We start from the raw sequence: 24,694 nt of genomic DNA on the forward strand, positions 1-24,694 counted from the left end.
TTTCCTGCAGCACCCATAAAAAGGCTCCCTCACAGACTCCGAGGCATGAGCTACAGATCACATACTTGTAATAAGGACTTGAATATACTCACTTTGGGGCATATTACCAAGCAATAGCGATAATTATCGCTATTGCTTGGTTAGAGACAAAAATTTACCGCTGAGCTGCGGCGATTTTTATCGCAGATAAACCTTGGTATTACCAAGGTTTATCGCAAATGCGATAAAAAACGGCCGCAATGCATGAATATCGCTGAAAAGTCAGCAATATTCATGCATTACCGAGCTAATGCTCTTGGCCATGTTATCCACCTCCCATTGGATAACATGGCTAAGAACTGCTCAGGGCAGGGGTTAGCTTTTGGAGATATTCGCGCTTAGCGCGAATATCTCCAAAAGTTGGTAATAGGAGATAGCGATGTTGGCGACTGTTTCCAGTCGCTAACATCTTGGCACGCCCACTTTGCATGTCATTAGTGATAAATATCACTGACATGCAAAGTGGGGCCCAAGATGGTCGCTATCTCCTACTAGCTGTCGCTAACTGGTGTTAGCGTCAGCTAGGTAATAGGGAGATAATTTTTTCTCCGCTTTCTTGGCTTTTAAAGCCAAAAAAGCGGAGATAAACCCCCTTGATAATATGCCCCTTTATTCCTTAAAAAATATGAGTAGGTTGAAAGTTCCTTGATAATTAAAGAAAAAATATATCAACGGTGTAGTGTGTAATACGCCTCTTTTTTATAGGTTCTGTTTAACATACTTACTGTTGTAATGATGAATTACATTTTATGGATTATCATTTAGAAACAAACTATTCTTACTACTTAACTTGCAGAGGGTGGATGTCAGGTTCTGGCTCTACGTGCCAGCTTTGTCACACTTAAATGTTTGTAGGTGGATCTTCCCACCTATACCCTGAGAATTTTGGGGGAGAAAGTTTTGCGAAGGTTCATCAAATAGAGCCAAAATTATAAGCAAACCAAAAAATCCATACATACTTTGCATCAAAAAAGCTACAAATAAAGATTGAGGGTGCCTTAAAATTAGATGAAAATGTCAATTCAAACATAACATTTTAAAATAACAATACCACAAAAATTCCCTTGTTTTTGTTATCTCAAGTCACTACAACTCATGCCTTACATTTGTGAAGTTATAGCACAATTCAGCACACTCAAACAGCCCTACATGTCAGACACCGTTGCAAATTGGTGTATGTGTGGAATATGTCAACCTAGGAAGCACATAATGCACCACAGCTAACTGTTTTATGAATTGTGTGCCTGTATCATTGGTTTTTATTATATAATATAGTACACTCTCTTTCTAAATACTCCCCAGTCAAAGTTGGCCTGTGGGCCTACATTACATGACAATGTAGTACCTAGGCCGTATGTTTGTGTGGAGGCAGATTTGTGTGTTTCACAGATTACCTGGTGGTATGTAGAAATGATACAAAAACACATGCACATCTACCAAGTGTGTTACAGTACACCTCTACTACACCCACACATCTTGATGTATGATGATAATTCGACAGATGATTACAGGACATTCTGCATTACAAGCAAAATATAATTATATGGGGTCAATTGTGTAACGTACACTGTTGCCCCCTGTGTGATCACATGAAAGGTTATTTTACTATCTTTGTAAGTACTCATATGGGCAATTCAAAAATACATATTACATGCATTATAACTTACCCTGTACATTTAGGGGCAGATTTATGAAGCCCTTGCGCCACGTTTACGCCGCTGTTGCGTCACGCAAGGCGGCGTAAACGTGGCGCATCCCTACAAACGATTTACAACGTGACGCATCTAGGCAGATGCGTCACGTTGTAAAGCCCTGCGCCGCTTGTGGGCGTTCCGGCGCAGGGTGGGCGTTCCGGGGCAGGTGCGCCTCGCAAAAGTGGCTGGGTGAAATCTATGAGATTTCACTCAGTCACTTTCTGGCCAATGCTGCGTCAAAAGCCTGCGCCTGCTTGAAGCAGGCGTAGGTCTTGATGCAGCATTGTTGAGATGAGGCACCACCGAGCCTTGCTGGAGCTGCGTCGCCCTTGCGACGCAACTCCAGCAATGCGCCACCTTAACGCCACAGATGCGTCACGCATCTGTGCCGTTTTTGCCCGATGGTGCGCAGCATTATAAATGCGGCGCACCATGGGTGGCGGAGCTGTGGCGCACTGTGGCGCACATTAACTGGCGCATCCCTGGGGATGCGCCAGTTAACATAAATCTGCCCCATAGTTGGTACTCAGTGTTCGCACTGTCCATTCCCTCGACTTCAACAACCATCTCAGTTTAAATGAGTGATGCTACCTGCTCCTCCAGGGGGTCAACTCCGTTTGGAAACTGCTCCTCCTCCGGTCCTCACTGCAGCCTTCCTGGCTAGGTCCTTGTTTGTCCTGCATTTCTGGTCATGCCACCCTTTCTTACACTCAACTACAGTCCTTTTGGTTTGTGCCACGCAGCTGATCTTGTCCATTATTGCTTGCCATAATGCATCCTTCTTGGGTAATGGTAATTTTGAAGTAACAAACAAAAGCATCTCATTTCTGATCACTACAGTGATCAAAATGTGCCTTTCCTCCTCTGTGAAATGTGCTTTTCTCTTTCTTCTGGACTGCATGGCAGTCCCTTTCTGTGTTGGCCCCCTCCTACATTCCCGACGCCCCTTCCATGTTTACAAACTTGTGGTGTGGAAGCTCAAACAATTGTTTGGTGCTGTGTGGAATTTGTACCTTTGCGCCACACATTGGTCACCTGTGCGACACACAGCTGACTTGCGGCAGTAATGGTGTCGTACAGCACACAAGTCAGCTTTGCGTCACACAAGTAGGTGTATTGTTATGTCGTATTGCACTTAAACTACAGCCTTGTATCACGCAGCATTATGCATCCATTGGCCTTGCATCATGGTGCCCTGTATAGTTAATATGGTCCATCCATGATGCACTAATTTGAGTAATACAGCACAATGCATTCTCTCACAACGCTATGCAGTGCAGCACTGTGTGAGTCCTAGTAAATCTGGGTCGAGGTCTACCAAATACCTTCTATTCCATGTTCAAACATGACAAAATGAAATGGAACAAAACACTCAGTAATTATCAGGCATTTTTACAAGTAAATGTCAGCAGGTGTCAGCTTCCAAAACTGACTTACTGCATATTGTGGAAAGAGGAGTATACAGCATCCGATAGATACTGGAAGCAGTATACACCACATTTCTAGAAATGTTAATATTCAAGCAAACAAGTTTTGCACAGAGATAGTATGTTTTCCAGCCCACTTGTGATCTGGGCTTTAGTCTGAAGAATGTTAGCAGATATTTTTTGACTCCAAAGGACATGTACATTTGAGACTTCTTTGGTGAAGCTATCAGAAATACTACGATTATGTTTTAATTAAAATGCACATTTGGTGACAGTCATGAACATTGTGTACTGGGTTTCTAATAACAATACTAGACAGGGTGTGCACCCAAAAATAATTCCACTTGAAAGCAGGTGTTGAAAAGGAGAAATGTTTTGATTTCTCATGCATTTTTCCACTTTGCATGTGTGCTGCACTTTACATCCAACATGATAAAAGTTTTAAAATTAGTGTAAGCATAATATTTTGTACTCGAAGGGTATCCTTCCAGTATTAACCTCTGCTAGACTTACGCAGTCTCCTTTGCACTATGGTACCCTGGTGTGAGCGTGACGCTAGGTAGCCTTATTGTGCGCCAATACTAGGGAGAGAAAAGGATAGTGCCATATCTTAGTCGATATACTGTTTTCCTGCTCTCTCCCTGTTATGCAATGCAGTGCAGCAACTTTGGATGCTGCGATGCATTGCGCAATACATTTGAAAACCCCTGCCTTCGTTTATCATGGAATTACATTTTAATGGGAAAGAGAATGTGGACTTTTAGTGTTAATGGGTGCAAAAAATAAATGTGAAGTGATTAAAATGCAGGCTTGTTAATGGCAAGAGATTATAGAAATATTGAGGTGGTTTAAGTGTTATAATAAATCATAGATTCAGTTCAAGGGGCACGGTCATCAGTCCTGGATATAGTAATGGATATAGGGCCAGAAGTCATTGATGGCTTGTATGTCACATAATGGTGCAAGTCACAAACAATAGTTTGGCAGAAAGAGCATGGGCCAGAGCACAATTCCTAACAAAAGCGATGTCTACCAAAGTTACCAAGGCAGTGTGCACCTACATCACAATAACATATGTCAGAACTTTATAGTACCTTTAACTTTATTGATTGTCTAATAATTTGCATATTTACATTAGAGAGCCTTGTGATTACTCACCTAAATGGGAATTTGTTTGTACATCTAGATAGATCTAAGATACTTATGGGTAGTTGTGATAATTATTTGTTAGATCCTAACTTTATAATGTGCACATATGTTATATTGAAGTTCAATGGGTTCAACACAATGATGGGATTCATGTGTGACCTGAAGGTCCAAGGTTCTGATCATGGCATGGTAAAAGCAAACTTTCAGCCTTCTAAAATCACTAAAATTAGCACGAGTTTAAGAGTGGGTAATAATTGCATAAGCAAAAGTTCTAGGCAAAGTGAATTAGTTATTACTGATATAAAAGAGCACATTTTATTATATATGAGATAAGGTACCCCCTTCCGTACATTATAAGGGTATTGCAAGTCATGCAGGAATTCCATACCTATGTAGTTGAACAAGACCGAAGGCAAGTTCCTTTATAAGTTTATGGAACTATGAGGTGACTGGCAATTTCATTATCACGTGCACCAAAATAATGTAAGGTCACACCATTTAAAACCTTTGGGCCATATGTATCATTATTTCACACAATGCAATGCAGCAAGACACCTTGCCACACTGTGTGAAAGGGAGAGTGCAGGAATGTGCCATATCTATCGAGATATGGCGCATTCCTGCTCTCTTCCTCCGCAGGCTCACAAGCTGCTGCCTAGTGCCAACACATGTACCCCTTCACCATGGTGAAAGGGTGCCTGTGTTACAGCCAGATTTGTTTTTGTGCAGGGTAGTACACCTTCCTGCACAAAAAAAATATTCCACAGCTTTTTCCTCTTTCATCGTGAGCTGCAGAATGCAGCACACATAGAAAAAGAAAAAAGAGCATAAATAAAAACATTTGTCCTCGTTAAGCCTCCCCCGGGAAGGCGTAAAATTCAGATACATTTCCGGATCTATAAGTCTTGGTAAATCTGGGAATGTTTCAGCATCCAGGAGTGGCTGCATGGGAGCATCCACATTCCACCCATGAAATGCCTCCCTGGGGCAGAGCAATGCAAATCGTGCGCCGCCTCGTATTACTCTTGATTTACCAATCCACTTGGGGCCTTGCAAGGTGGCTTTGCATGGCTTGATAAATCTCATCAGAGGTTTTGCGTTGCCAAGCGCCCCCTTGTGTGGCACAAGGGTGATGCAAACCCCTTGATAAATATGCGCCTTTGTGTTTAACTCTTTCATATTAACCAGTTTGCTGCTTCGAACGTTCTGCACCAGTGCTGAACGTTCGAAGAAACGGGTGCGGCCGCGTCGGCCAACGGACGTGCGCAGCACTGCCAAGGTAGTGCTTGCGATGACCGTTGGCTGATGGCAGCACTCAAAGGGTTAAAGAGAGTATGTTTGCAAATATAAATAAAAATTGTAGTGCAAAATTTAACACAACAAAAACCTGTTAGATATTTGTTGCAAATAGTTCATTACAGTCAGTTAAAAAAATAAATGCAATAGCTTTAACTTCAACTTTTTTATAATTATCTAAAGCAGTGTAAAAATAAACATGTTCTTTCTGCTTGTCACTGAAAAACAGCAGAGGAAAGAAAAGCAGCTTCTTTTTCATTTCTTTAAAGAGCTGCTTTATTTAATCTCTGTGACTTGACCTGTCTTCCATCTCCAGTGTTGGCTCTGGCAGCAGGCATTAGGATGTCTGAACTTGACTGCAATATCTTATTACAGTCAAGTTCTGACATCTTGTCATTACAATCTGCGACTGAATGCGTCAGAAGTCATCCATTACAAATATATTAGAGACAGGCGTTTATACAGCTAGTGCAGAAGCCCACGTATTATAAAAGTATTCATTATTTTCTTCGTCATGAAAGCGTAACCTATTTATTTCCTTCTCGGACTTTTTTAACCTGTCCAAAAGTTCAAAAACTGCTTAATCTATCCATCAATAGCCGTCCAAAAATTCCCACAAATTGCTGATGTGGGTGATTAGTGAGAGGAAACAAAATCTCACTTAATTAAGGTTATAATACAGCTATTCAAAGTTAAATGGCGACCTTGTTTTGTTTTTTTTCCTAAATAGTGAAAAGAAAATGCCTTCTCTGATCATGGCAGTGCTAAAGTGGATTCTGCCATAGACAGGAGTTGGGGGGCAGACATTAAACTTCAACAAGAGAGAACACACTGGGGCCGTAAGTAATATCACACAGTGATTACACATACCAAGAAGTATGGGGAGAGGAGTTGGCCTAATGGCAGAGCTTTAAGTGTGCTGGGTCGCAACGGGTCTGAGCACCGGCAGTGTTTTATAAGGAGGCCTCGAAACGGGTCTCTATCGGGCTCTATTTTGTGCCCTGGCACAGGCGGTCCATTTTTTTCAAGCGTTATATGGGAAGGGAAGTCCTTTAAAGAGAGTCATTTTCTCTCTGGATTTTTCTTCTAATTTCTGAACTCAGGAGCAGCAACATTGTCGTGGTGTCACCAGGGCTTTAAGTGGAAGCTTTTTCAATATTATATACAAGCCACAGTATCTGCTTATTTATCTTATGCAACTAACAACCATTGACAAAGCCAATAGTCCTGACTTGTTGTATGTATGATGTTACCTTTTGTATCATATAGCTGGATGCAATGACAGAAACAGAAAAATACCAGCCAGGCGGCACACTATGCTAAGCAAAGATTTTTAGCGTGCCTATTTTAAGCCATGCCCTTAATTACATTGGCTTCGCCCCCTTGAGAGACCCCCCCGTTTTTTCATCCCACTTAAAGCACTGCCTAAGGGCTAGTCGACCTTGAGTCAGGGGAACCAGGTTCGATTCTTGGCAAGGACGCTGAGCGTTCTGTGGGCCTCATTTATCAGGCGTGCGTCACTTTTACGCCGCCGGTGCGTCACTTTTACGCCGCCGGTGCGTCACTTTTAGCCGCCGGTGCGTCACTTTTTGTGACGCACCAGCAGCGTAAATAATGTGCCTTGTTGCACCATATTTACAAAGTGACGCATCTAGGTAGATGCTTCACTTTGTAAACCCCTGCGCCACATTATACCTGCGCCAGGTATAATGTATGCAAGGGAGGCGTATTGACGCAAGGAAGAGTCGTAGAAGTGATGCAGTGAAATCTATGAGATTTCACTGCGTCACTTTTAGGACATAGTTGCGTCAAAATCTTGCGCCTGCCTCACAGCAGGCGTAAGACCGACACAGGCCTTTTCACATGGGGCTTGCCCCATGTGAAAGGGTGCATTGCTGGAGTTGCGTCACTTTTGTGACACACTCCAGAAATGCGTCACTTTTGCGCTTACAGATACGTCAGAAATACTGACGTATTTGTAACTCCTTGCGACATGATGCGTCATACATTAAATATGACGCATCATTGGTGTCGCAAGGAGTGCGCAGTGAAAAGTGACGCATCGCTGTTTTTACGCAGCGATGCGTCACTTTTCACAAATGAGGCCCTGTGTTTCTAGGCAAATCACGTAATCTCTATAGGCCATATGCATGAACACATTTTCCCATTTACACAAAATGGGCTAAACCCTTTGATGCATCTGGCCCATATGTGCCTAAAAAAGTGTGTGCGACTGGTGCTCTTGTAAAGTGCTCTGATACCCGATACCTTCGGGTCAAGTTAACACAAGACCCCTCATTTGGCTGGTTCACATTAAAAGAGGATAGATCTCTCTTTTTTTGCAGAGTTTTACATAGCGCCCGAACCGAATCAGGTATCAGAGGGCATTACATAATTATATGAGGACGAACACGAATTCATTTTTAGGCACGGGGAGATTAAGTGATTTGCCCAGAATCACAGGAGGTTTTGGTGTCGTTACCGGGACTCGAACCCAGGTCCCCAGGTCCGATGTTGAGCGCCTTAGCCGTTAGGCCAACTACTCTCCCCTCTCTTTCACCAATCACCCTTAGGTGACGACGTTCCATCCCCATGAACAGCAGTTTTTTTTTTATTGATTACCCTCATTAAACCTGTGCCTCGGAATAGACGATGTGTAGAAATGTCAATGGTCAAGTTAAATTCGATGTTGCATTTCAGAATGCTCTTTCACAAATCAAGGCGCCCCCCTTCCCGCAGGTGAATAGCCGAAAGGAACGTTCCTTTATTATAGGTTGAAGACCGCATCAAGTAAAGCTCAAATATTGAAAAAACGTGAGCACGACTTGTTCTCTGGTGAGGGTAAAGATATGAGAGAGGCTCCGAGCACAAAGCAGAGCTTCTTTCTTTAAGTAAAAGTTTAAAATACACTGAAAGAAGGATGTTAGTTAACGTTTGATTGTGTATTCCCTCTTTCAGATTCTTGTACTATGTGATTGGGACATCTACTCCACGTTTTACATCATTGAAAAAACCTTTTTAAATTTGAAAGAAAAGAACCGGTGGCCCCTGATCATCCCTGAGAGGTTCAGATGCTATCTTCCCAGCACTATATCTGTTTGAGGTGATTGTGTGACTTTAAGTGGAGTAATGCATAGGAGTGAATGTATTTATGTGTGGGTATTGAAGTGGGGTCCTTTGGAATAGATAGAACTAGACATAAGCATCCACTAAGGGGTCAAATGGGAGTTCACGGTCCTTGCAAGTAAATGACTAGTCATGAGAGATGACTCGGCAATGTTGCTTTTTGAGTACCGATTTAATGTCAGCAAGAAAAATGTTTTACAATACATACACTGGTACATGTACATTTGACAGGATAGTGCCACAGGAGCAGGTTGTATTTATAATTTAGACACACAGGAATTACATTGTTGTATTGTTTTTTTTACAGTTTTCATTTTAATGTGTTGTGGGAGAATCGTTTGGTTAATCCTGAAGAAGTTAGCGACTAAAGAGTCTTTTCCAATAAACACGTAGATGTAACTTGGAATACTGAATCTATTCTGACTATGGAGTGGGGAATCGACATTTGGGATATTGTTTGAAGGCCTCCATTACAGATCCAATGGATCAGTTTGTAGACAAACCAGTTTGAGTTGTGTTTTTCCCAATTTTTGTTTTTATTTTGTAATTTTCTGTTATTGTATTGAAAGAATATTGGGGCATATTATCAAGAATGGCGTTAAAAATTATCGCCGGTTTAGCGGCAGAAAACTGCCGCTAAAGCGGCGATCATGGGCTTTATAATATGCCTTTGAGAATTCCAATAAAAGCCCATGTTCTGCTGTGAACATGGGCTTCTATTGGAATTTTCAAGGGCATATTATCAAGCCCATTATCACCGCTTTAGCAGCAGTTTTCTGCCGCTAAACCGGCGATAATTTTAATGCCATCCTTGATAATATGGCCCATTGTGTTGTGTGGTGATGAACCCTTGATCGTTTTTCACTAGGTGGACAACTTTTTTAATCTATTGGATTAGATGTTGTGTATGACCAATACTGTACTTGTGGATATATGCACACTGTAAAGGCCTTTTTTTATAATACAACATTACATTCTTGCACTCGTATGACATTGTTGTAGAACCCGTTTAAAAGCGACTTCTGGTTGACTGTGGTACGAATGGAGAGTAAATAGTGAGTAAATCAGTCATTGAAGGGAGATAAACATTTGGTTAATAAAAATAGATCCAAATAACCCTGAGCACAAGAGGGCCACAGGTCAGCACAGAATGGCTGTAGTCCTTTAGAGCAGTAGTCAAACAGAGTGGCAGTCTTTTCAACAGCTCACCAGTGCTTCTTCCGGGCAGAGTATCCTCAGGTCCAGTAGGGTACTGAAGAGGGGGTGTCTGAGTCCAATATTTATACCTTGTCCTTTCTTCTGGATAGTGGTAAAGGTTTCCCTTCAAAGCCTCCACGCATCCTGCCATCCATGCCCTGGCTCCAGACTAATTACAAGGGGTATGCATCCCTGTGTGTGGAGGCAGGGCACAGCCTATTCAAGTGTAAGTAGAGTTGTGCCCAGCTCTGCCCTCCGATCCAGCCAGTGACGGCCCATCCAGGCACCCCTAACCATTATTTTGTGTGTGGCAGTCTGGGAGGAATACACAAAGCCCAACTGTCAGCTACAACCAGTTATGGGACCAGGACACAGGCTACAGGCAATAAATCGCTAAGGCAGGAATATTGCAACTTTCTAAAAGTGGCAATTTCAAAATTGTAATTTAAAATTTAACTTTACCATAAGAGAGGGTTTTCATTACAATTACAAAGACACCTAACATGAACTGGCTACCTGCTCCCATTCGGAAATGATAGCTTATTAAATCTAATACGGTACCTCCAATATTATCCTGTGGGAGAGATAGGCTTTCCTGTAGTGAACAACACATTTAAGAGTTTTTCACTGCCTGGGCATGTAAATCTTGAAATTACATGACCTACTTATTATAAACAGTGCACCCTCCCCAGAGGCCTGTTTAGGGCCAAATCTAAAATGTGACATATATATGTTAAAGGAAGGTTTGGGACTGGCAAAAAGTTTATTTTGCTGGGGCGAAATGGCAGATTAAAACTGCACACACAGGCTGCAATGGCAGGACTGAGACATGTTTAAAGGTTTACTGTGGAAACATGACAACAATGCAATGGAGACACCATCTCAACCAGAGTAATCATGCACAACTTGCTTAAATTCCACCATTCGTGCCCCTTCACTGTGACAGCATTTCATTTGACCACCTCTACCATAACAGGATCTCTAAACTTAGATGCACCTTTGTGTACATGACTCAGATCCATGATGCAAATCCAATCCCCACTTGAATTCTATACCTTGTTTTACTGGCACGTTCATTATCAAAATCCTCCTTCATTTTCATCTGAGATGTTTCCACCGTTGAGTGAATGTCAACATCATTGAGACATTCATGCTCCAACCTGGCCCCCTACCCTTTCAGCCATGATGGAACCATAGGAAAATAAAGTAAGCGGCCACAAATGATCTCAAAAGGTGTTTTTTCCGTTACACCATTGGGAGTGTTATGATGGGAAATCTATATACTATCCACAGCCTTATGCACATTGAGCCCTTTTTTTGAATGCCCACTGCACACACATTCCATTAATTTACGGTTCATTTTATCCACCAAACCATTTGCCTGTGGGTGATAAAATGCCACTCTTTTTTGAGTTACACAACATGCTGTCAAAAATTATCTCTTTTCACTGGATACAAATTACACTCCATTATCTGACACTAATTTTTGGGGAAAACCGTCTCAAATAAAAAGTCTATGTAAAAATTATGTTACAGCTTTGGGGTTAGGTTCTGATACAACTCCAACCTTCCACCATTTGCTGTAGTATTCAACAACTACTACAATACTTTAAATTGTGAGGAAGAACACTGACTGGCCCAATAAATTATATGGCCAACTTTGACCGCGGCGCTTCCGGTAACTCAACAGGATCAAGTGGTGGAGTATATATATTTTAAGACTTGTCAATGGTGGCACGTATCACACATTCGCTGACTGCCTGAACAATTTCAATATGCATCTTCGGCCACCAGTAAACTGATCTTATCTATCTTTTAGTCATCATTTGCCTCAAATGGCCTTCATTGCAAGCATGTAGGATTCTGCTGCATAACCACCTTAGTGGTACAAACGTATCCCCTCTTATGACCAAATTCCCTTTTTCCAACATCAATTCCTTGGCCACTTTAAAGTATGGTTGTAAGTTGCGATATAAAGACCTCTCCTTGGGACAACCCTCTATCACATGTTTCTGCACCAGCTGGATATCCTCATACTCCTTCATGCACTCAAACCATTCACCTTCTTCAAATCCGCCTTTGCAACACACATCAATGGCAGCAATGAGACATTGCTCATTTTCCTCTGAATTCTCTGATAAAGGTGACACATCACACACCTACAGTGCTCTTGAAAGATAGTCTCTCCTCAGATTTCGTCCACCAGGAATGTGTTGTACGTCTAACTGGTACTGCAGCAACTTAAAGCTTAATCTGGCTGTTCTTGGTGTCTAATCCTTGATTACACTACCACTGAGAATAGTTGTTAATGGTTTATGATCTGTCATCAGTGTGAATGTATGTCCCCACAGAAATCTCTTGGAGCATTCAACCACCCTGCAGCATGCCAGCAACTCCTTCTTGATGGCAGAAAACATATTTTTGTTATCTGTCTATGTTCTTGGGGCAAATTTACTTTTGTCCTTAGGGTGCACTTGTGACAAAGTTGCAGCTGACCCACTGTTACTGGCATCCACCGTGATCAAACATTGACAATTAGTATCAAAATATACTAAAAGCCTTGCTAAACTAACTTCGTGTTTCAATGATTCAAACTCTGCTTTACATCTCTCATTCCATTAAAAAACATTGTTCTTTTGAGTAACAACCGTAAATTCTCTGTTTTTTCCCCAAAAATCCCTAATGGATATTGAAAACTCACACCATGAGGAAACCTGTTCCTTGCACTCTGGAACAGGAGCATTTATGATAGCATCTACCAGCCCTGGACGTGGCAACACACTTTTTTCTCAAATTACTTGCTCCAAATACTCCATGCTAGACTTTGCAAAGATGCTTGTTTTTGTTTGCCAATATACCTGCCATGTCCACATTTTCTAGCACAGTCTGGAACACTCTATCATGCTCCTTTATATCTTTTACTGCAATCAAATTATCATCTTGGAACGTGACAACACCACTCACCCGCTGTAAAACACACTCCATGATATGCTGAAAAATGGATGCGGCTGAAGCCAACCCAAACTGCCTCCTTCTAAATTGAAAATTCTAGATGAGTGACACAAAAGCCAGTAAATGTCTGATTGCTTGATCTAACTCCACCTGATGATTAGGCTGAAGCTAAGCCAATGTTTCTGAACATTTTTGAACCTGAAAAATGTGTTACAATATTGTCAATGCATGGTAGCTGATGTGAGTCTACCCATATGACTTTGTTTAAACAACTCTAATCCACGCAAATTCGTGAATCCCCATTCTTCTTCTTTTCAATCACTAAAGGGGACATCCATAATGAGGACTCCACAGATTAAATGACTCCTTCCTTAGGCATTTCGTCAACATCTCAGCCAATTCTTCTCTAATACTGACAGAGATACTCCTGATTTCATATTTTACATGTACATCCCCTTTATTTAGTTGGATCCTATGTTTAAATCCTTTAACCTTACCTGACCCATTCTTAAACACACCATTACATTTTTCCACCCACACACATCCTTCTTGACTCATACTTCTGGCCATTGTGTGCTCTTCATCATTCACCAATGACACTTGAATGTTCCTCGCAGGTGTAAGTGTGATCCCAAATAAACCTTAGTAGTACTACCTCAGAATGTTCAACAACTTTTTTCACCAGATACGCCTTGCCAAGAATACTTCTCCCTTTAAACTGTAAAGAACACTCAAAATACCCCAAAAAGGTCATTTTTATTTCCTTTCTAAAGATACCAGACTCCTGTCCCATGGCATTAACTCCTTTGACCCCCATTTGTTGATAAACACATCTTCTGTAATTATTGTCATATTTGCTCCTGAATCCACCATAAAACTTAACTTTTTCCTATCAACTACAACTTTGGCATATGGATCAACACACGCTGCCTCATCTCCTTCATGAACCATTGATACCCTTTCTTTGGTATTGTCACATGCATCATGACACTCATCATCACTTTCATTCTGTGTTACGATGCCTAAAAATGGGTTCTGATCCCATCCTCATCACAAAATTGAGAAAACGTGTCACCAATGCAATGGAAACACCGTTGTGTAGATTCATGATAAAGTTTATTTCATGTCATTATTTTAGCAGCACATGATGTTGATTGATGCAGTGACAAGGTCACACTTTCCTTACTAGAACCTTGAATGTCCATGAACATTCAAGAGCTCCCTGGACCTAAGTAGATCACCTCAGTTACTTAAGTGGGTGGCACAATAAGTGCTGCATGGCTGCTAGTAGCATTTAACTTACAAGCCCTGGGTACATGCAGTACCACTTTATAAGGGATTTAAATTAAATATGCCTATTGGGCATAAGCCAATGTTTCCATGTTTTAAAGAGTGAGCACATGGACTTTACCACTGGTTAGCAGTGGTCAAGTGGGCACAGTTCAAAGGCCAGCAAAAACGAGATCAGCAAAAAAATGGAGGAGGAAGGCAAAATGTCTGGGGGAAGACCACCCTAGGCTGACAGCTCTAACACTACCCCTGCAAAACAAATGCACTTCATCATTGACTGGAAAGTTAACAGTGTTACCACTAAACACTGAAAATGTACAGATGTCTATCTTCCAACTGTTTGGACTCTGAAAGCTCAAATACACTATTTCCAAATGTCCCTTTATTGTAGCTGTGCCAACACTTGTACTCTCACACACAATGTCCACCATCCAAATTCCACAATGTTGAATGTGGGAAAAAATGAACCCTTATCCCCTTTTCTGAGGGAACGACACTGTCTTCTTTTCAAAGCCAAAGCAGACTTGAAAATTGTCTGAATCTCACATAAAACTCTACATCTTGGAATCTCAGATACCTGAAAAATAAAATGTGCTCATCAAGAGCAGAAAAGAATAATAGAAGTAACTCATTTTGAATTAATTAATTAATTCAACTGCATTTGTAGAGCCCACTCCTACTCAAAAGAGTGTCATGACGCTAGTAGCAGTTTCTCTTTAACACAGGAGAATGGACGGAATTGTCTCATTTACTGAACAGACAAGTTTTTAATTTCTTCCTGAAAATTAATAGTTCAGGGGTAGCCAAAAATGCCAGAGGGAGTTGATTCCAGGCTTTAGCACCAAGATACGAGAAAGACCTTCCATCAATTCCAGTCCAGTGGATTTTTGGGATGGTGACTAGATGACCATAAGTCAATAGTAAGGTCCTGGGGTGATCACAAATAGAAAGCTTCTTCCTAAGATATACTGTTCTCTTTCCAGGCAGTGCTTTATGCGCCAGTACCAGTGTTTGAAATGGAATCCTCTTTTTCACGGGAAGCCAGTGAAGTGCATAAAGATGTGGGGATAGACGGATTCTAGGGGACAGATTGAGAATCAATCTGGCTGCTGCATTTTGAACAATCTTCAACCATTTCAAGAGACATTCTGTCAGACCCAGATACAGAACATTTCCATAATCGAGTCTGGCAGGGATCAAGGCCTGAACCACTGTTTTCCTAGAATCAACAGAGAGGAGTGGCAAGAATTTTTTCAGAGTGCGTAGTAACCCAAAGCAGGTGCCCACCAGAGATTGAATTTGGGGTTGCAGGGACTGCAAAATGTCAATTTTAATCACCAATTCTTTTACAGAGTTCTGAAGAGTGGCTGGGGGAGGGGGACGTCTTGGGGCCATCACCATCTCCGGACTTCTGTAGGAGTTGTGCCAAAGAAAACAATCTCTGATTTGTCTGGGTTACATTTTAGTTGGTTATTGACCAACCAGTTAAACACGTTAGATAGATGAGTTTTGATGAAGTTTCACACTGGAAATCCTGAAAACTAAAGAAGCCAAGTGCCAATACACTGGATTCAACTTACCATAAAACTTGTTATATATTTCTAATTGTTAGAAATGGGATTTCTGGTTGGCTAGGGCTTGTGCCTAAGCCAGGCAGAAACCACAACTCTAGTCAGGACAAGGGAGTTACACGCTGAAGATAACCCCTGCTCACCCCCTTGGGAGCTTGGCACAAGCAGTCAGGCTTATCCCAGAGGCAATGTGTAAAGCGTTTGTGCATCACATACACACACAGCAGCAACACACTAGTCACACCACAAAAGAAACTCCACACATGGTTATATAAAAAAATAGCCTTTGTATTATCCAAAACACATTAGAATCATAATCACACATATACACTGTGCCAACTGCCACAGGCAATATTAACAGGGGATTATATACACATGACATTGTCAATCGGACCACTGTCAGATCCTTTAGAAAGCACTAGTAGTAAAAATATCCCAACCAGTAACTTCTGGCAAAATACTGTATTCAGCATTATCACATTAGCATTGGGCATAATCATCAGCATTACCACATTTTGCAATCTCTGTAGGCATAAACACATTATGCATAAACATCCTATGCATAAACACATTATATCATAAGCATCACACGCATAAACACATTAGGGCCGTGCGCCTTCCTAGTACATTTAGGTCCCAACCAGGACCCCAGGCCAACTGGCCTTTCTCTGGGTCTCAAAATGCCCTCTGTCTAAAATGTCAGGGCGTACACTGTGGGCCTCTCAAGTAGCCCTCTGGCTGCCAAAGCCCTCTAGCAGGGAGGCAGTCCCTCGTAGCGATTCCTCCTGGGGCCCAGCAGCAGCAGTCCCAATCACAAGGATAAAGGGGTATAAATGCCGTCACGGGATTTATTTAATGAATGATTAGTGAATCCAACTAATTTCAAAGGATGTGTTACTAATCCTTACAGGCAATTAATGCAACGCAAATATAGATATTGATTTGCTTGGGGGAGCCAGCCTGAACTGGTTCTGGGCGTTTGGGAGCACTCTGTTTACATGGCCGATTTTTTACCATTGTCAGGTGGGGGCTCGGTCATCAGACCACCACAGGGGGGGCAGAGCCACCATTCACCCAGGCAGGCACAGACCTATTCAGGATTAGGGCACTACTCCTCCCACTACTCCAAATGCATATCCACTATTCAGCCGAGTGCTGACTAACCCTGCCCTCCCTGGAGCCACACACACCTCACCAGCCCATCACTCCAAAGCCAGCCATGCAATCCACATCAAGCAGGCAGACACATAGCACACAGAATTGCCAACTTCTAGAAGTGGCATTTCAAAAATAGGTATAATAAATCTGCACACACCATTGTGCAGCATTAATTACTACAATACAACCAAACCAAACTTGACCATGCTGCTCCTCTCATATCAGGAATTACCACTGAAAACTAATTAGGGACTCCCCAATGCATTCCTATGGGAGGGCAGACTAACAGCAGTGAGAAACCAAAATGGCTGTTTGTCACTACCAGGACATGTCACCCACTTAAGGTACATGTCCTACCTTTCACCTACAATGCACCCTGCCCATAGGGCTAGCTTGGCCCTCCCTTAGGGGTGACTGACATGCAGTAAAAGGGGGGGTCACAGACGTGGCACACACTTTAGGTGTCCCTTTACAGCGGAAGTAACCAGGGGGAAAGGAGGGGTACAAACATTTACGTTAAAACTAGATTTCCTAATATCTGCTAGCATCTTCCCCAACGTTGCATTTGCGTGCACGTGACCTACATATTTAAAAGAGCATTGTTACTGCGAAACGGCTGTTACCTGGATTCGGCCGGAGCCGACGCCGGGTAAGTGCCTTGTCGGTTTTGGAACCCGGGGGCTGCTGGTGCATAGATTTCATGCCGGCCCCTCAGGAGAACTTAAGGTCAAGGTTAGGGACTTATTATTATTTTACAATTTTTCCTGTTTTGAGTAAACAACGTCCTCCCAATCTTGTCGGGCAGTCAATGCTATTTTAGATGCTAATTCTTATTGATTTTAAGCTGCGAGTACATCCTCTGTGTGCGTTTCTGCCCTAATATGCCTATGAGGAGGATTTAAGGTTATGTAGTTAGAATACTTGATGTCCATCTTTTTGCATTAACATTTGGTCATTTGAGTAGATACAGACCTCTGATTCCTGTCAGATGGTCAATGTTATCATCTTTGATGCAATGTTTAAGCCGCTCGCATTTCCTGCTTGTGTCTCTCTCTCCTTATATGCCTGATTTGTGGTGGAGCTGACGATTATGGTATTTATTATGCCAGCACACCCAATGTGACATTATGCTGTATTGTTCACAGTGCACTTTTTTTAATATCCTTCGCGCTCTTGTGTATATTAGTGATGACTTGGGGCTCCCTCTCACTTGGCAGTCTTGCACCACAAATTAGTTATTAATCATAGTACTCCCACCTTTGCAGGTTACTCATCAACCTCGTCGGACATCTTGGTGTACCAGGAAGACAAACCAGCTCCAATTAACGAACTGTGGCTATCGTGATTCATACACAGTAAGTCTACCTATAGGTTCTAGTAACTGGTTACGTCACTGATCTACTGGGTAGACAACTGTTGTTCTCTTTTTCATCTCTGCTATTTTAGGAGCCCACGGGCCGTCCATTCCAAATGCAGCGAGATTCAACGCGCTGTCTCTCATTGGTAAATCCCTTTTATTTCTCAGTATCATTAGTTTTGTCTTTTGTTTACATCACCTTACTAATGCATGCTTAATTAATTCCAGGTGCTTCTGTCCCCCCTTCACAAGTCCCCCATGGTCCTGATGAAGACCCCCAATAAGGCTGAAACCATCTTTATGATTATAGGGGTCGAAACGTCGACATGTTATTGTATAGCAAACATGAGTGACATAGATTCTGTATCTGTACCCATTATGTTATGTTTTGTTTCACATTCTGTTCCCAATTAATAGGCGGGATAGGTAATACAGTCTTGGGATGTACGTATAACACAATACCTTTCCCTCCCTTTACACCATTACAGAACCCTTCCTCAAACACTCACCCCCCTTTCTTCTTGAGCACCAAGTTCATGACTTTAATTTGTACTTTTTTTGTATTATACTTTTGGTTAATTCCTATTTTTCTCAAAGTTTGTGATAAAAATGAAATCACAATTATTCATTGGTTCCTTGGGGTGATGTCTAAATTTTTTGTACGCAGGATTGAAATCTGTCTCCTTCACGTTGGAATGTAATAGAATTCCACTGTGACCATTTCTTTGTTGTACCAGACCCCGCAATGGCAGAGGCCTGAGACAGGTTTGAAAGGCTACTTTGGTGGGAGGTGCAATCGGTGCTGCAAGCCCACCAGTAGCATTTAATCTACCGGCCCGGGTATCTGAGATACCACTTTACAAGGGACTGACAGGTAAATTAAATATGCCAAACAGGTGTAGACCAATCTTACCATGTTGACCACAGAGAGCACGCACACTTTACACTGGACAGCAGTGATAACGTGCCAAGAGTCCTAGAACCACCAACACCATGCTAGCAAAAAGGCTAGGCGGAAGGCCAAAAGTTCAGGATTGACCTTGCAAAAAGGACTAAGTCCAACACAACTCCCTTCCAGCCAAAACGCAGGGTAGACCAATCACCACCTTGTTGAGCTTCCCTGCTTTGGGTGATAGAACACAGACGAGGGCCCGCAACTGTAGGGACCCCTTCCTGTTCTACGCCACTCTGAACCCATGTGGTTCCCTCTGTCAAAGTTCCCACGAACAACTAGGCTACCCCACTGGTACTCCCAAGCTGTCCATGGCCAGGACCAGGCCCTAGGCCATCCAGATGTCTCTGGCCCTTGTCATCTCATAGAGTGGGGGGCAGTAACCCCTGGCACATAGTACTCATTCTCCACTCTCCCTCTCATCAGTGCAGTTCTAAACTGCCACTGATCCTCCAAACCTAGGGTCTGCACCCTCAGGCTGACCAGAGGTCACAGTTGAGGGTTTCCTCCCCCTACCTCCCCTTCTGGGGTTCCGTACTCTCCTAGGAGAAGCACCCCCAGAACCAAAAACTGCCAGGATGCTGGAACCAGACCTCCTACACAATTCTTCCACCAGTTCAGGGCCTTGACTCTGCAGCTGATCTGCCAACTGAGGATCTAAACCCTCAGGTTGCACCGGGGTCAGAGGCGAGGACGCCCTCTCTCTGCACCCCCTTCCAGAGTTCTGCACCCTCCCAAATGGAGTGGTTCCCCCAGAAGCCAAAACTGTAGAGACACTGATTACAGATGCACTTCCCTCCAGGTCAGGCAGAACCTGAACCTGGCTTCCCAACCCAGGGACCAAACCCTGCGGTTGAACACTTGTCTGGCGCACCAGAACTTCCTTGGGAGCACACATGCCCCAGGAATGTAACACATAATGTGTCATGTGACAGTCTGCCAGGCGCAGATCTCCCGATCCATGGTCACTCTTGGGAGACTCAGCCCTTCTGGCTGGCCCCTGACCCAGTGGTTCTTCCACTGGGGACCCTCTCCCCCTCTTACCCCTCAACTGAACTTCCGCACCCTCCACTTATGAGTGGCACTACTAGACACCAGAACTGATGGAGGCCTGCTTACAGACACTCCATGTTCTCCTGACAATAGGAAACCCCCCTCAAATGGACTACTAGTACAGCTTAGGCTCCCTTCCTGGTGTTCCTTTGAGGAACCATCCAGGCCCTGAGACTGAGGTTGGGCACTATCAGGACGCATACCAGTCTCTTTTCCTTCTCCTTGAAGACAGGACGTGAGGCCCTACAACCCTCCCACTACAATGGGACCTAGCTCTGAACCTCTTTCACCACTCTGGGCTGGAAGATACCTGAGCCACTCCTCTTAGGGTCACTCCCCAATGCCTCTTCAGAACCTCTGGCAACTACCCAGATGTCTGCCTCCTGTGCAAGCTCCCTGGGATCTGAGAACTCACTCTCCAACTGGTGTTGTCGCAACCCCAGAAAACAATTACTGAACATGTGATCTCTGACAAACAGAATGAACAGCCCTTCAAAATCATTTGCCGTTCTACCCATCACCCAAACCTCCAGTGCATCACAATACACATCCAGACACTCCCCCCTAGACTGGTGAGACAGTTTTCTTCTGCCCCTGAACCTCAACCTGTACCCCTCTTCTTGGGAACCAGGCACCATACTCTGGGATCTGGGAATGGGACTTTCTGCAATGGACTCCATATTGCTGCCACCACTGGAAGCCACCCTCACTAGTGAATCCAGACAACTAAAACTGTACTATGGGGATAATCTACCCTTCAGAGCTAGTTTCTCCCTGGCAAAGGCCCTCTCTGCCTCCGCCATCCTCTCCTGTGCTAAGACCCTCTCAGTCTCTAGCTTTTTCTCTTCAAGGCCAACGCCTTGAGACTCAACTCCTGGGCCAACAAGGCCTTTTTCTCCTCCAAACCCAGCCGAGTTATCTCCTTGGCATAGTCCGACTGGAGCGTGTCCAAAGCCAGATGATGCTCCTTTTCTTGACTCCTATCTACCCACGCCTCTCGGGATAGGGGAAGAGATGGGGCACTGACCCCGCCACTGGACCCAGCAAGGGACTCCCTATCTATGGTGTCCTCACTATCTACTGGCGTCCCTGCCCTTTCAATTTTCTTCCTTTTCTTCAGACTCTTCAGGGTTACCCTCAGACCCACCACCCTCTTGGTGTGCAGACTGGGAGCACCTCCTCTCATAGTCCTCCACTGCCCATTCGTTATCTTGTCACTGGAGTGAGATTCCTGAAGGTCTATGTCTCTCTCCTCACAGAACCCCCTCATCTCCAACACACTGTATTTTAACAGGTCTGTTAAAATAAAGGCAGATTCCAATTTGGCAATGCACCAAATACACGGGTGCAACATGGGAGAGCCAGGTGTCAGAGCTGAAGCAGGAACACACAATTCTAAAATGACACTTTTAAGGAGAAAAATTAAATCTGGAAAAAATAATCCCCAAACATGTGATTCTCTAAATGCAGAGTTTGTAGTGCAACCAGTTGTCGCTGTGGTACTGTGCAAACGCGAGTCCTATCCTCACCGTTGCCAACTAATGTTAGAAATGGGATTTCTGGTTGGCTTGGGCCTAAGCCAGGCAGAAACCACCATCCTAATCAGGGCAAGGGATTTACACACTGAAGATAACCCCTGCTCACCCCCTTGGTAGCTTGGCATGAGCAGTTAGGCTTTTCCCAGAGGCAATGTGTAAAGCGTTTACACAGCACACACACACACACAGCAGCAACACACTAGGCACACCACAAAAGTAACTCCACACAAGGTTATATAAAAAATAGCTTTTGTATTATCCAAAACACATTAGAATCATAATCACACATATACACTGTGCCAACTGGCACTAGGCAATATTCACAGGGGATGATATACACATGACAGGGCCAATCGAGCCACTGTCAGATCCTTTAGAAAGCACTAGTAGTAAAAATATCCCAACCGGTAACTAGTGGCAAAATACTGTACTCCGCATTATCATGTTAGCATTAGGCATATTTATCAGCACAACCACATTATGCAATCTCTGCAGGCAGAAACACATTATGCATAAACATCCTAAGCATAAACACATTATGTCATTGGCATCACAAGCATAAACACATTAAGGCCTTGCACCCTCCTAGTACACTCAGGTACCAACCAGGACCACAGGCCAAGTGGTCTTTCACCGGGGCTCAAAATTCCCTCTGTCCAGAATGTCAGGGCGTAAGCTGTGGGCCTCTCAAGTAGCCCTCTGGCTGCCAAAGCAGCAAAGCCAAGGTGTGCAATGCGCTGGGGGCGGGGGAGTGTATCTCACTCCTTTCTTATGACCAACAGGAAATTGCCCCAGTGTTGCAGCTGCCCGCTCTCTCTCGCTGTGTAGCTGTGGTGAACAAAATGAGCACTGGCACCTATGGTGCCTCTGGAGCCCCATTCCAGGACTCCTATCACCAAATTTCCCCCAAAAAGGAATCAGCACCTGCACCACTGTGCCGCTTCAGGGAGGGCCCACACTGCTCCACTTGTGTAGGAGAAGGACTGGCACCAATGGTGCTATGGGAGCCCCCTTTACCGGACTCCTCCGGTGCTGCTCTTGGCACACTGCTGACAGAAACAAAAAGGCCCAAGCACAGCCCCCCCTCACCACGGCCTCTCCAGGGACTCCTTCTGATACAATTTTACAAGGGACTGACAGGAAATTTAAATATGCCAAACAGGTGTAGACCAATCTTGCCGTGTTTACCACAGAGAGCACTCACACTTTACACTGGACTGCAGTGCTAAAGTGCCCAGAGTCCTAGAACCACCAACACCATGTCAGAAAAAAGCCTAGGAGGAAGGCAAAAAGTTCATGGATGACCCCGCAAAAAGGGCCAAGTCCAACACTAATGCTCTGAAAAGACCTAAAGATTCACCTGTTCAGAAAGTAAATTTAGGATGGGGAGTGTTGTTCCTCATTTTGGAGGTTTAGGCAGTTTCCAGAATCCTGGGTGTGCACTAACGACAGCCAATCAAAATGTTTATTTGGGGTAACATGGAAGATACAACATTGTAGCAGTGATCAGGTCATGGGCTCTGTATGGAGGATTAGTAGAGCAAAATGTAGACATTTCTCACTGTATTCATCTGGGGAGTAAATTATTTTTTTCACAAGATGAAGTTGATCTCAACAGTAAGGGCCAATAAAATTGAATATTTGTGGCACATCTCCAACAAGCAATAGGACATTAGCTCTGGAACTGTTTAAAGATAGCTGCACCTGTCCCAAACCAGCACTAGCAATTAGAAATCTTACTATAGTGTTAAATTCTAATGTGTCATCAAAATGCAACATCCTGCGGTAATCAAATACTGCTATTTCCAGACTTAGGGCCTCATTAGGATGGCGGTGAATCCGCATCCCCCGGGCCGGCGGAAGCCACCGCCGGCCTGGAGGATGCGGATTCACCGCCGCGGCCACATCAAACACCTCAACACATCAAACACCCACCGCCAGATTAGGATGGCGGTGGGAATGTGGTGGGACCAGCGGCGGACGGCAGGTCCGTCCGCCGCTGATCCGCGGGTTTTGCCGGGCCATTTGGTGGCGGTGTCTGCAAGACACCGTCAGCCAAATTAGGAAGCATGAGTAAACATGCTTTTCCGCGGCGGTTTTTCCGCCGTGGAAAAGCATGTGGACCTTTGCTTCTGGGGGGCCCGCAAGGGTCCCCAGGGCAAAGGGGGGGGTGGTGGTGCACATGGGGGGTACCTATGGTACCCCCCTGCATTTGCATGTAAATGTGAAACATGCTTTTTTAACCTTGCGGAGGGTGTTGCTTCCAGCAGCACCCGCCGCAAGTTTAAAGATCCAGGATGTGACCGCCAGGGTGGCGGTCACATCCTAATTTGCATGGAGGGACCGCCGCTGCCCATGCGGACGGTCCCTCTTCCACGGGGGTGGCGGACAGACGCAGGTCCGTCCGCCATCCTAATGAGGCCCTATGTTCACAAGGCCAAGATTTCCATCAAGCCCGTAAAGCAGCATGTCAATCGATGGAGCAAAGGAGGAGCCTTGTCGCGTACCATCCAACTATTTGATGGGCTACTTGATTCATCTCCTTCTAATGTCAAATTTTTAATAGCGGTGGATTTCACTGTCTATTTTAAACCCCTAGATTTTGACGAGCCCCTCTGTTTAGCAGAGGACAAAGGATGGTAAATTCTCCACTTGGATATTCCTCTCATTCGGAGGTGGTCTCAGACCACTCTTCAGCTCCAGGCCCCGACTGTGGAGCATGGTATAAAAGTAGCAAATAGATGTACAAAATCTGACTGGTTGGGTATCCATACTTTGAATAAACCACTTCACATTAGTAGAATTGACTGCATATTGATTGCCGTTAGATTGTGGCTTAATGTAAATGACATGAGCATCCTTGAAAGACGTAACAGTGACCATAATCCCCTCTCT

The sequence above is a fragment of the Lissotriton helveticus genome, chromosome 7, assembly GCF_964261635.1.
Source record: "Lissotriton helveticus chromosome 7, aLisHel1.1, whole genome shotgun sequence".
NCBI lineage: Eukaryota > Metazoa > Chordata > Amphibia > Caudata > Salamandridae > Lissotriton > Lissotriton helveticus.